The following is a 10,289-nucleotide window of genomic DNA, read 5'->3' on the forward strand; positions in this document are numbered from 1 at the left end:
TAACAAAAAATAGGACAAACACATGCTCCATAGAGCTGTGAGTATGTGGAATAGCAAATGTCTTTACAAAATTTCACTTTACCTATTATTGCCCCTACAGCTCTCCCTGCAGAGTCTGATAGTATTCCAATCCCAGAATCATAGGGCATAAATTCATCCAGAGTAAAGCCCAAGTATTTATAAGTATCTGTATATTCCAGATGCAGGGTTCCAAATGAGAAATTCTGCAGAGATCTTAGGGCTAGATCATTAACAAAAATGGCAAACAAGTCGCTACTGTGGGCTTCCCCTTTCCAGCCAAAACATCTTGGGGGAGTATGAAACCTGCTGCGGGGCATGGATCACTCACATTTCAGAGCCTTGATAGGGAACCTTTGCCCTTGTTAGAATACAAATGTGCCTTTTTTCTCCCTCTCCCCTTTTTCTTTTTCTTTTACAAAAAACAGCAGCATACTACATGAGGAATAAACTCATAGGTTGAGTCGAAAATAAATGCAGGCCATTTGCCATTTACCAAATTTTAGGCCATTTACACACACACACACAAACTAACTATAACCACAACTTTTGTTTCCACTGACTAATTCTTCTGTCCAATTATGGTAAGAAAAGCTTTAGGGAAGGAGAAGATGGCATGTTATTGACTGCAGTAGCGATGGTTGTGGTCTGGATGCTGCCTGCAACTTGCTGATATAGTGCTGCAGATATCTACAGAGCGCAGTGCATGGGTAAGTGGGGCAACTGCTTTTGTGGTCTGTGGGAGGAAGCAAAAGTTCATCTTCAACAAGAATTGTTTCAACAGACAGGGGGGGGGGTGTTCCCCATAGGTGCGTTCCCCCACTTCTCCAGATAGCACTACACCTCAGATTGTCACGTAATTTGCCAGTTAACAATACAACATTAAACCTTACATATATGCCCATATATTAGCACAAATCTATGTCGTAATAAGGTAGGTTGCAAATCTTTTCCTGTCTGATGGTGGCTGTCCATTCCCTGCCATCTGTATTTTGCTCAATATGTTTCTGAAAAATGGCGATTTCATTCTACTGTTGAAACTGGCAACATTTCCTCTACCATGTAGGAGGAGGCAACAAGCCTGTCCATCTCTGATGTTGGTGTTACCTGGTGAAAAGCAAGCTTTTGCTGCTTGCTTGGGGTCGAGGCGGGCGACTCAGCTTGGCTCTGCAACCAGCTTTGTGTTAGCATGTTTCCACTGCAGATGCTTTGAGAGGTTTGATGTCTTGTCCTTCCGCGCAACAAAAAGTTGTTGTAGAAGACGACGCTTGCAATGCAATTATTACTCAGATTGCTGGCAGATTATTACTCAGCATACCGCATTGCGCCTGTGACACGTTGAAAGGAATACATAGTAATACACTAATCACTAATGGACTGTTAGACGTTTTAAAAACAGTAAATGCATGATCTGTAATAAGATTCAAATACTGTGATAAAGTTTTAAAAGATCATATCGTCATAAAAAAACTATAAGATGTCAAAATGGTTAAAAACAGTAAGAATTCATATCCTGTTATCAGGGGTAAAAATGCTAAAAGGCGTTCAATTCATTTGTTTATTTCATCATTTATCTGTTAAAAGTTAAGCTAAAAAGATTATTATTCAGTGATCAATGTACCCTTAATCAACTAGCTTGAGATCGATTGCTTTTGTCTCCGCCCACATATCTAGGAGAAGGGGTCTATTTCCTCATTCAGTAAAACGCTGTCACAGAGGAAACACACTCTCATCACTCTCGTGATTATTCTCTCCTTTACAGGTATGTTGTCGCTCTTTCACACTGCTAAGCGGTTGTACTCTGTTCAGAACATGTTTTGAGTGTAAAGAGATGGTGCACGTGACGTTTTGACTGAGTTAAAATAACGTTTGTCGAGTATGGTAAATAAGTGCTTGTTGTGTTATAGGAGTTTCAGGCCCTGCTGGTTTACAGAGTTCAACCTGTGTTCAGCCCAGTGCTGCCGCCCTGTGGCGGATTCACGCATGCACAGGAGTAAATAGGCTATTTTGCACAGTTGATGGTATTTGTTTATTTGGTTAATTTTATGCAGCTGTGTAAATGCATTTTCCACACTAGTTTGTTTATTGTTATTTTGTGACTTTTGTACGTTTTCTGAGAGTTTATTTACCACATTTATGCACATTTTATGTACCAGTAACAGTGGGGAAAAATGGGAATTATGTCTCTGATAAATACAAGCTGTAACTTGAACATGATACTGCTATTGCAGCTAATTTGTTGAATGTATATTTGTAAAATGTGTATATGTTTATGATGTTTGATTCAGTAAAACGCTGTCACAGAGGAAACACACTCTCATCACTCACGTGATTATTCTCCCCTTTACAGGGGTACAACACGCCCACTTCACTATCAGACGTTCTATTTGCGAGGGGTATTTTACAGACCCCATCGCTGTATGTGGCTTTCTCTTATGGTTTACTTTTACATTTCATTTTATTTTATTTTGTCCAATATTCAGATATGCCAGAATTGCATGTTGTGTTAAAATACATCTATAATAATTCTATCTAACACTTTTTAGCCTGATTTAATTGTAAAACCGAGTGTAAAAAGTTATGCAAAGCCTTCTGGGAAATTTAACCTGTGGAAGAGGAAAGTGGACGGAGTTCCCAGCATGCCCTGGGGAACTGTGTTTTTGTGTCAATTGTTTGTTTGTCAATGTGTTTTGGAGGTTAAAATGATTTCTTGTTCTATATGCATGATGTTAGTTATCTGTAGGGGTGCTCCGATCCGGCTAAGCCACGATCCGATCCGATTCCGATTCCTGGGGTCACGATCCGATTCCAGAATCGATTCTCGATTCCAACGATTCTCGATTCCAACGATTCTCGACTCCAGAATCTAGAATCGATTCTCAATTATGTAGTTTTATATTGCAATAACACACAAAGGTAAATATAAGACAAAAAATGACAAGTGTATTAATGCTGAACTTCAAATTCAACTTCTGTATTACAGTCAGGGCCTAAATTCATTTTGCAAACTAGGGGGGAATTCCCCCTTATATAAGATGGATAAGATAAGATAGGATAGGATAAGATGGATTTGTAGGCTGGGGGGGATCTGTAGACTTTGAGAAGGATTTATAGATTTTGGGGGGAATACATTAAAGAAGGTCCAAACCGGTGAAGACGACATGTTGTTGCATGTTCATTCATTTAGGAAGCGTGTGTTGTTTGTTGAGCTGAGCAGCAGGCAGCACCGCGCGCACGTTTCAATGGTAGGCGGAGGCGGAGCCATCTATGGGCCGTTGTGTCACTGCAAAAAGTAACCTCCTGTTTGCAGTGTACTCGGGCCAGAGTATCTGGACGTTCTTCCGATACCGATACGAGTACTTGAGTACGGTATCGGAGCCAAGTACCGATACCAGGATCGGTATCGGCCCATCTCTATCTGTGATGTCATAAATCCCACTGTGACATCATCAGTGATGTCATAAATCCCTGTCATCCCACTGTGACATCATCCATGATGTCATAAATCCCACTGTGACATCATCTGTGATGTCATAAATCCCACTGTGACATCACCCATGTCATAAATCCCACTGTGACATCATCTGTGATGTCATAAATCCCACTGTGACATCATTAGTGATGTCATCAATCCCACTGTGACATCAGTGATGTCATAAATCCTACTGTGACATAGACCAGAACTGCAACGCGTCATCGCACTGCACTGCGCCCCTTTTTGGGGGAATGCGGAAATCCTCTTTGACTCAGGCTGAACGGACATGACGACAGACCAGTCAACCTTAATTTATTAATATATCTCGACCGTTCAGGTTCGGGCAAGGTCGCAAAATAATTAGTAGACATGTTTATCAAACCAAAAAAACACTTGAACCCGAAATTAATGAATTGGTATTTTGTCTATGCTAGCTAAAAACACGGCAAAAATACCATCACAACAACGCTATTCATTCTTTCTATCCCCCAAAAAGGGGCATTTATGACATTATTTGTGATGTCATAAATCCCACTGTGACATCCATCAGTGATGTCATAAATCCCACGGTGACATCAGTGATGTCATAAATCCTACTGTGACATGAGGGCTCTGTCTGTCCCACTGTGATTGTCCCACTGTGACATCATCATTGATGTCATAAATCCCACTGTGACAGACATCACCCATGTCATAAATCCCACTGTGACATCATCTGTGATGTCATAAATCCCACTGTGATGTCATAAATCATACTGTGACATCATCTGTGATGTCATAAATCCCACTGTGACATCAGTGATGTCATAAATCCCACTGTGACATTATTTGTGATGTCATAAATCCCACTGTGACATCATCAGTGATGTCATAAATCCCACGGTGACATCAGTGATGTCATAAATCCTACTGTGACATGAGGGCGTGGGCTCTGTCTGTCCCACTGTGATTGTCCCACTGTGACATCATCATTGATGTCATAAATCCCACTGTGACATCATCTGTGATGTCATAAATCCCACTGTGACATCACCAGTGATGTCATAAATCCCACTGTGACATCATCAGTGATGTGACAAAAACACACTTAAACAGAACTAATATTCAGTTACACTGCAGGCAGGGTATATGCAGGAATCATGGAATTCAATTCAATCGATACCTTTCAAGAACTTTTTTTAAGACCTTTTCAATATATTTTAAGACCGATCTCCACTTTCGTCACCTCAGCGACAAGGGTGTAAATCACAAGTTTCATCATGATATATTAGATACATTATTTGGCCAATGATATATTTGCTGATATCACAGTCTGTAACGATACAATTTTGATTCAAGTCAGGGATCTGTGATCGATATGAGACGATATATGCCCAAATAACACAATCAGCTACAAAATGTAATACCACATCACATTGATTAAAGTCGAACTGAACCTGTTCGTCACGTGCATAATGAGTCCGTTTCAGACTGAAAACATAGTTTGTCTCGATGACAGGTTGAGAGGCGGGTCATAGTATCATATAGATGATTTTATTTGACAATTCTGGGGACTGGATTGGGCTTTGGCCAATCCTGGCGTGTTCCGCCTCCAAATCGAGTGGGATTCAGTAGTTGTGGCGCTCCCCTCGGGAAGAGCCTTTTGACAGGAGGAGTGGAGCTCAGCGAGCTGCAGGCAGCCAGCTGCCTTCGTGTTGCCGAGCGGAGAGTGCAGCACGTCGGCCTGGAATCTCCGAGGTGCAACCCCTGACAACCAAGCTCTCGGATGCGCGCGCCATTATCGCTGCTGTAACGATACGATATCCCTGGAATGCGCGTTTTAACGAGCCAGTTACATTTCTTTGCATTCTTAGAGATTATAGTTTTTGTTTTTTGTTCGTGTTTCTAACAATTGGCCAAGTTAGTAGTTAGTTTATGGGATAGGAATTCTGCCAGATGAGAGGCACTAGGCGCCATTTTCGACTTCATTTGGAAGAGAAAATTATCCAGAAATGAAGATTTGATTGACAGCTGCATGTCGTGATATGATTGGTTGAAATGGGGTAGAAATTTGATAGTACTAGGTAGGGGTGGGGGAAAAAATCGATTCACCTAAGTATCGCGATTTTTAATGTCACGATTTTTTGGATCGATCTTTTATTCCAGAATCGATAATCGCAAATTAAAAAAAAAAAAAAAAATTTTTTTTTTTTTTTTTTTTGGGTGCTTGCAGTCAGGCCACTCACTGAACAGCAGGCCAGGCGCCGCCTACTGGTTTACTAGTGGTTTTTATTACTTTATTAGTTAGTCTGAAGTAATAATTACACTTCAGGGTTAAAGTGGGTGCATCTCATTGTAAAATTGGACCCAAATCTGGCTTCAAACGGCCCAAATTTCACGCGCGTTGGCCCATATCGGCCTGGCCTGCTTGGTATCTAATGCCCGGCCTGAATTATGATCCCAGTCCGCCCCTGTTTTTAACTATATCGCCCAGCCCTACTCATGATATATAATATACAGTCTCTAGTGTATGATTCAACTTTTCCCATGTTCTAATCTAGTGTAAAAAAGCAAACAAACTGAAAAAATAAAAGAAAAAAATAAACAAAAATCGCAATAAATCGTAATATCGAATCGCAATAATCGTAGAATCGCAATAATCGTGAATCGCAATATATATCGAATCGGCACCAAAGTATCGTGATAGTATCGAATCGGGAGATAAGTGAATCGGCACAGCCCTAGTACTAGGTGACGTAAGCAAACTGTAAATTACTGTTATCAATGAAATCTTGAAAAACAAACTTTTGATGTGAAAAAGTGTGAAAAACTAAAGAAATTAGATTGTTGTGATTTGTTTTGCATACATTATTAAATAGGTGCACTGCATACCCAGGTATTTGAACTAAAAGAAAAGAAAAGTCATTCTTGGGTTCAGCTCGACTTTAATACTTTTTAAGGGCCTTCATTTTCCCTAAATTGATGTATCAATTTTCAATCCTTTTCAAGACCCTGCGGATACCCTAACCCTGTACCAGTGTTGAGCAAGTTACTTTCAAAATGTAATATATTACATGTAATGTGTTACTTTTGTAATGAGTTACCCCCAACACTGCCCTGTACTATGGAGGCTTTGCAGTTGCATTACAAATCTCCTAACAATGGCTTGGGACATGAAGAATATGAGCATTAGGGCTGTGGCGATTCACTTATCTCCCGATTCGATACTATCACGATTCTTGGGTGCCGATTCGATTTATATTGCGATTCTTAAGTATTGCGATTCTACGATTATTGCGATTCGATATTACGATTTATTGCAATTTTTGTTTATTTTTTTCTTTTCTTTTTTCAGTTTGTTTGCTTTTTTACACTAGATTAGAACATGGGAAAAGTTGAATCATACACTAGAGACTGTATATTATATCATGAGTAGGGCTGGGCGATATAGTTAAAAACAGGGGCGGACTGGGATCATAATTCAGGCCGGGCATTAGATACCAAGCAGGCCAGGCCGTTTGAAGCCAGATTTGGGCCGTTTGAAGTCCAATTTTACAATGAGATGCACCCACTTTAACCCTGAAGTGCAATTATTACTTCAGACTAACTAATAAAGTAATAAAACCACTAGTAAACCAGTAGGCGGCGCCTGGCCTGCTGTTCAGTGAGTGGCCTGACTGCAAGCACCCAAAAAAAAAAAAAAAAAAAAAAAAATTGCGATTATCGATTCTGGAATAAAAGATCGATTAAAAAAATCGTGACATTAACTCATTGAGTGCCAAGGACGTTGATCGACGTCAAAGTAAATAGTGACGTAGAGTGCCAAAGACGTCGATCGACGTCAAATGCGTTTTTTGACGGTGGGACGTGGATCAAAGCCTCCTGCATCTCCTGTACAAATATTGTAGCTATTGAAGGTGTATAACCTATTTTACGGACTCATTAGGTGGCGACAGTGCTCTCCAGATTAGAGAAAGGTCCGGAAAACAGCAGGAAAAAGCCCTGTGATGAAAGAGAAACCGCTCATGCTGCAGCCAGAGCCATATAGATTGCTCTGGCTGGAGCTGACGTTGGCTGCGAACAGCAGTCAATCCGCGCCCACAACTGAGCCTCTCTGTCTCTGCTGTATACGCAGGGCACCACACAACTACACCATGTCACTACATCAGAAAATATTAGCTTCAGACTCAGTGAATGTGCTTGAAATGCTTCATTTCACAAAAGGCGGAATAACTCAGCTTCTAATTTGAAACGCATGTTTTTGCTCAAAACAACCTATCTTCTCCGGCTCATAACTAAAGAACGGAAAATGGTATCAATAAACTTTTTTTTGCTGACGATACAATAGAGTCTCCTCGTTCTTTCTGCGTGTTCGGTGTTTACATAGTAATATCGCACAATATTCTGTGGGCCTCGAGAAATCACTGAAAACGCTCTGAAACTCTGGCACTGGGAGCGTCCGTTCTCCAAAAGTGGCTGGCACTCAATGAGTTAAAAATCGCGATACTTAGGCGAATCGATTTTTTTCCCCCACCCCTAATGAGCATGCACAATAAACACATGGCAAAGACTTCCTGAAACCAAATTAATCACAACAATCATGTTATTTACACGTGTCATGCATTACTCAGCATGTGATCGTTTTGTCTTGTGTTGTAAATCCAGCACACAACTTTCCCTTGCAGCGATGCCCCCCCCTCCGCCAAAGCCCAAGCATGCTGTTTAGTTTCAGCGGTAACAGGGAGCCATGCTTATGGGCATAGGCCAGTGGCGGACTGCATAATCGGGCACGTCGGGCAAATGCCCGGTGGCCTGGCCTGGCCTGGCCTGCCAAAAAAAAAAAAAAAAAATTTTTTTTTTTTTTTTTTTGCAAGCCAGGCCAGGCCACTCACTGAACAGCAGGCCAGGCGCCGCCTACTGGTTTACTAGTGGTTTTATTACTTTATTCAGGTTTAAAGTGGGTGCATCTCATTGTAAAATTGGACTTGGCCCAAATTGGGCTTCAAACGGCCCAAATTGGGCTTCAAACGGCCCAAATCGGGCTTCAAACAGCCCAAATCTGGCTTTAAACGACCCAAATCTGGCTTCAAACGGCCCAAATTGGGCTTCAAACGGCCCAAATTGAGCTTCAAACGCCCTAAATTTTCCGCCGGCGCCCTTCGGACGCCGGCACGCGCGTCGGCCCGTATCGGCCTGGCCTGCTTGGTATCTAATGCCCGGCCTGAATTATGATCCCAGTCCGCCCCTGGCATAGGCTATTCAATGTTTGGGGTCTATGTTAGCAGTAGTAAAGCATAGACATAGGAACTGTATAGCTAATATGCATACCTCGTTTTTTTTTAACCTTTATTTATACAGGGGGAGTCTCACTGACAGCAATGCTCTCTTGAGCCCTGTTCGCATTCACACACACATTCACACCTGGAAGCTGACCAGTACAACCACAGTCTGATCTGCTGGCCACTGATCAGCTCCACTGGAGCAGTTGGGATTAAGGGCCTTGTTCAAGGGCCCCTCAGTGGTGGTAATATTTGTTTATCGCAAGTAATATCGTCATCGCAATATTGAACAATGTTATCACACATCGCAGATTTGCCCCCTATCGTACGCATTCTATTACACCTCACCCTGACAATTTCCATTGCAGAAAACCAGTGTCCTTCACGAATATTGATGTAAATGCCAGCTTTCGTGCTAAAATCCTGTTCTGAAGAGCTTACAGCGGCCTGGTGCCCGATCTTTCAACAGTCAATAGATAGTCACACTGTTCCTGCTCTGTGGAAAAAATCATTGATTATTCCTGTACCCAAAGTATCTTGTCCTGCTGTGAATAAGGATTTCAGACCTATCGCTCTCACATGTGGGGTTATGAAATGTTTTCAAAGAGTGATAGTCAAACAACTTCAAACTGAAATTACTTCCTGTATGGACCCCTTACAATTCACTTACAGGGAGGGACGAAGCACAGAGGATGCTGTTGTCTGTGTGACTCACTTAATTAGTAAGCACTTAGACGCGAACCCCAAAGCTTATGCACGCGTTTTATTTGCTGATTTTAGTTCTGCGTTTGACACACTCCGACCCCTGCTGCTAGTTCAGAAGTTAGTTAAGATGAACATAAATGCGTTCATCATCAAATGGTTCTATTCTCTTTTAACAGATAGGACTCAACAGGTCAAGGTTAATTCCTCCCTCTCCAATGTCAAACACTGCAGTACTGGCGCCCCCCAGGGGGGGTGAGCTCACCCTTTCTTTTCACTGCGTATACAAACGACTGCAGAAACTGCGATCCAAGTAACTTTGTCATCAAGTTCTCTGATGATACCATTATTTTAAGTTTGTTGAAGGGAGACGACTGTCCTTCTGTCTACCACAGATAAATTGACTCTTTCAAAGACTGGTGCGAGAGGAATCACCTCATTTTAAACACAAACAAAACCAAAGAAATGATCTTCGACCCGAGAACAGTTAGGGTACATGACCCCGTGGTCATAGGGGGCAGTGCGATCAAACAGGTCGGGTCGTACAAATATCTGGAGATCCAAATGGACCACTTGGTAAAATGGGACATCCATGTAGACTACCTCTGCGCCAAATTAGCGCAACGCCTGCACTTCCTACGCAGACTCAGACTATTTGGTGTGAGCACAACTATCATGTCCACTTTTTACAATGCTGTGTTGGAAAGCCTGATTAGATATGGCATGGCGGCTTGGTTTGGGTCCCTCACCGTCCAGCTCAAGGCAAGAATTCTAAAAATAGTCCACACAGCCTTGAAAGTGATTGGAAAGAATGAATCGGCGACGCTCCAGTCCAT

This window comes from Poromitra crassiceps (assembly GCF_964638095.1).
Source record: "Poromitra crassiceps genome assembly, contig: HAP1_SCAFFOLD_60, whole genome shotgun sequence".
NCBI classification, from domain to species: domain Eukaryota; kingdom Metazoa; phylum Chordata; class Actinopteri; order Beryciformes; family Melamphaidae; genus Poromitra; species Poromitra crassiceps.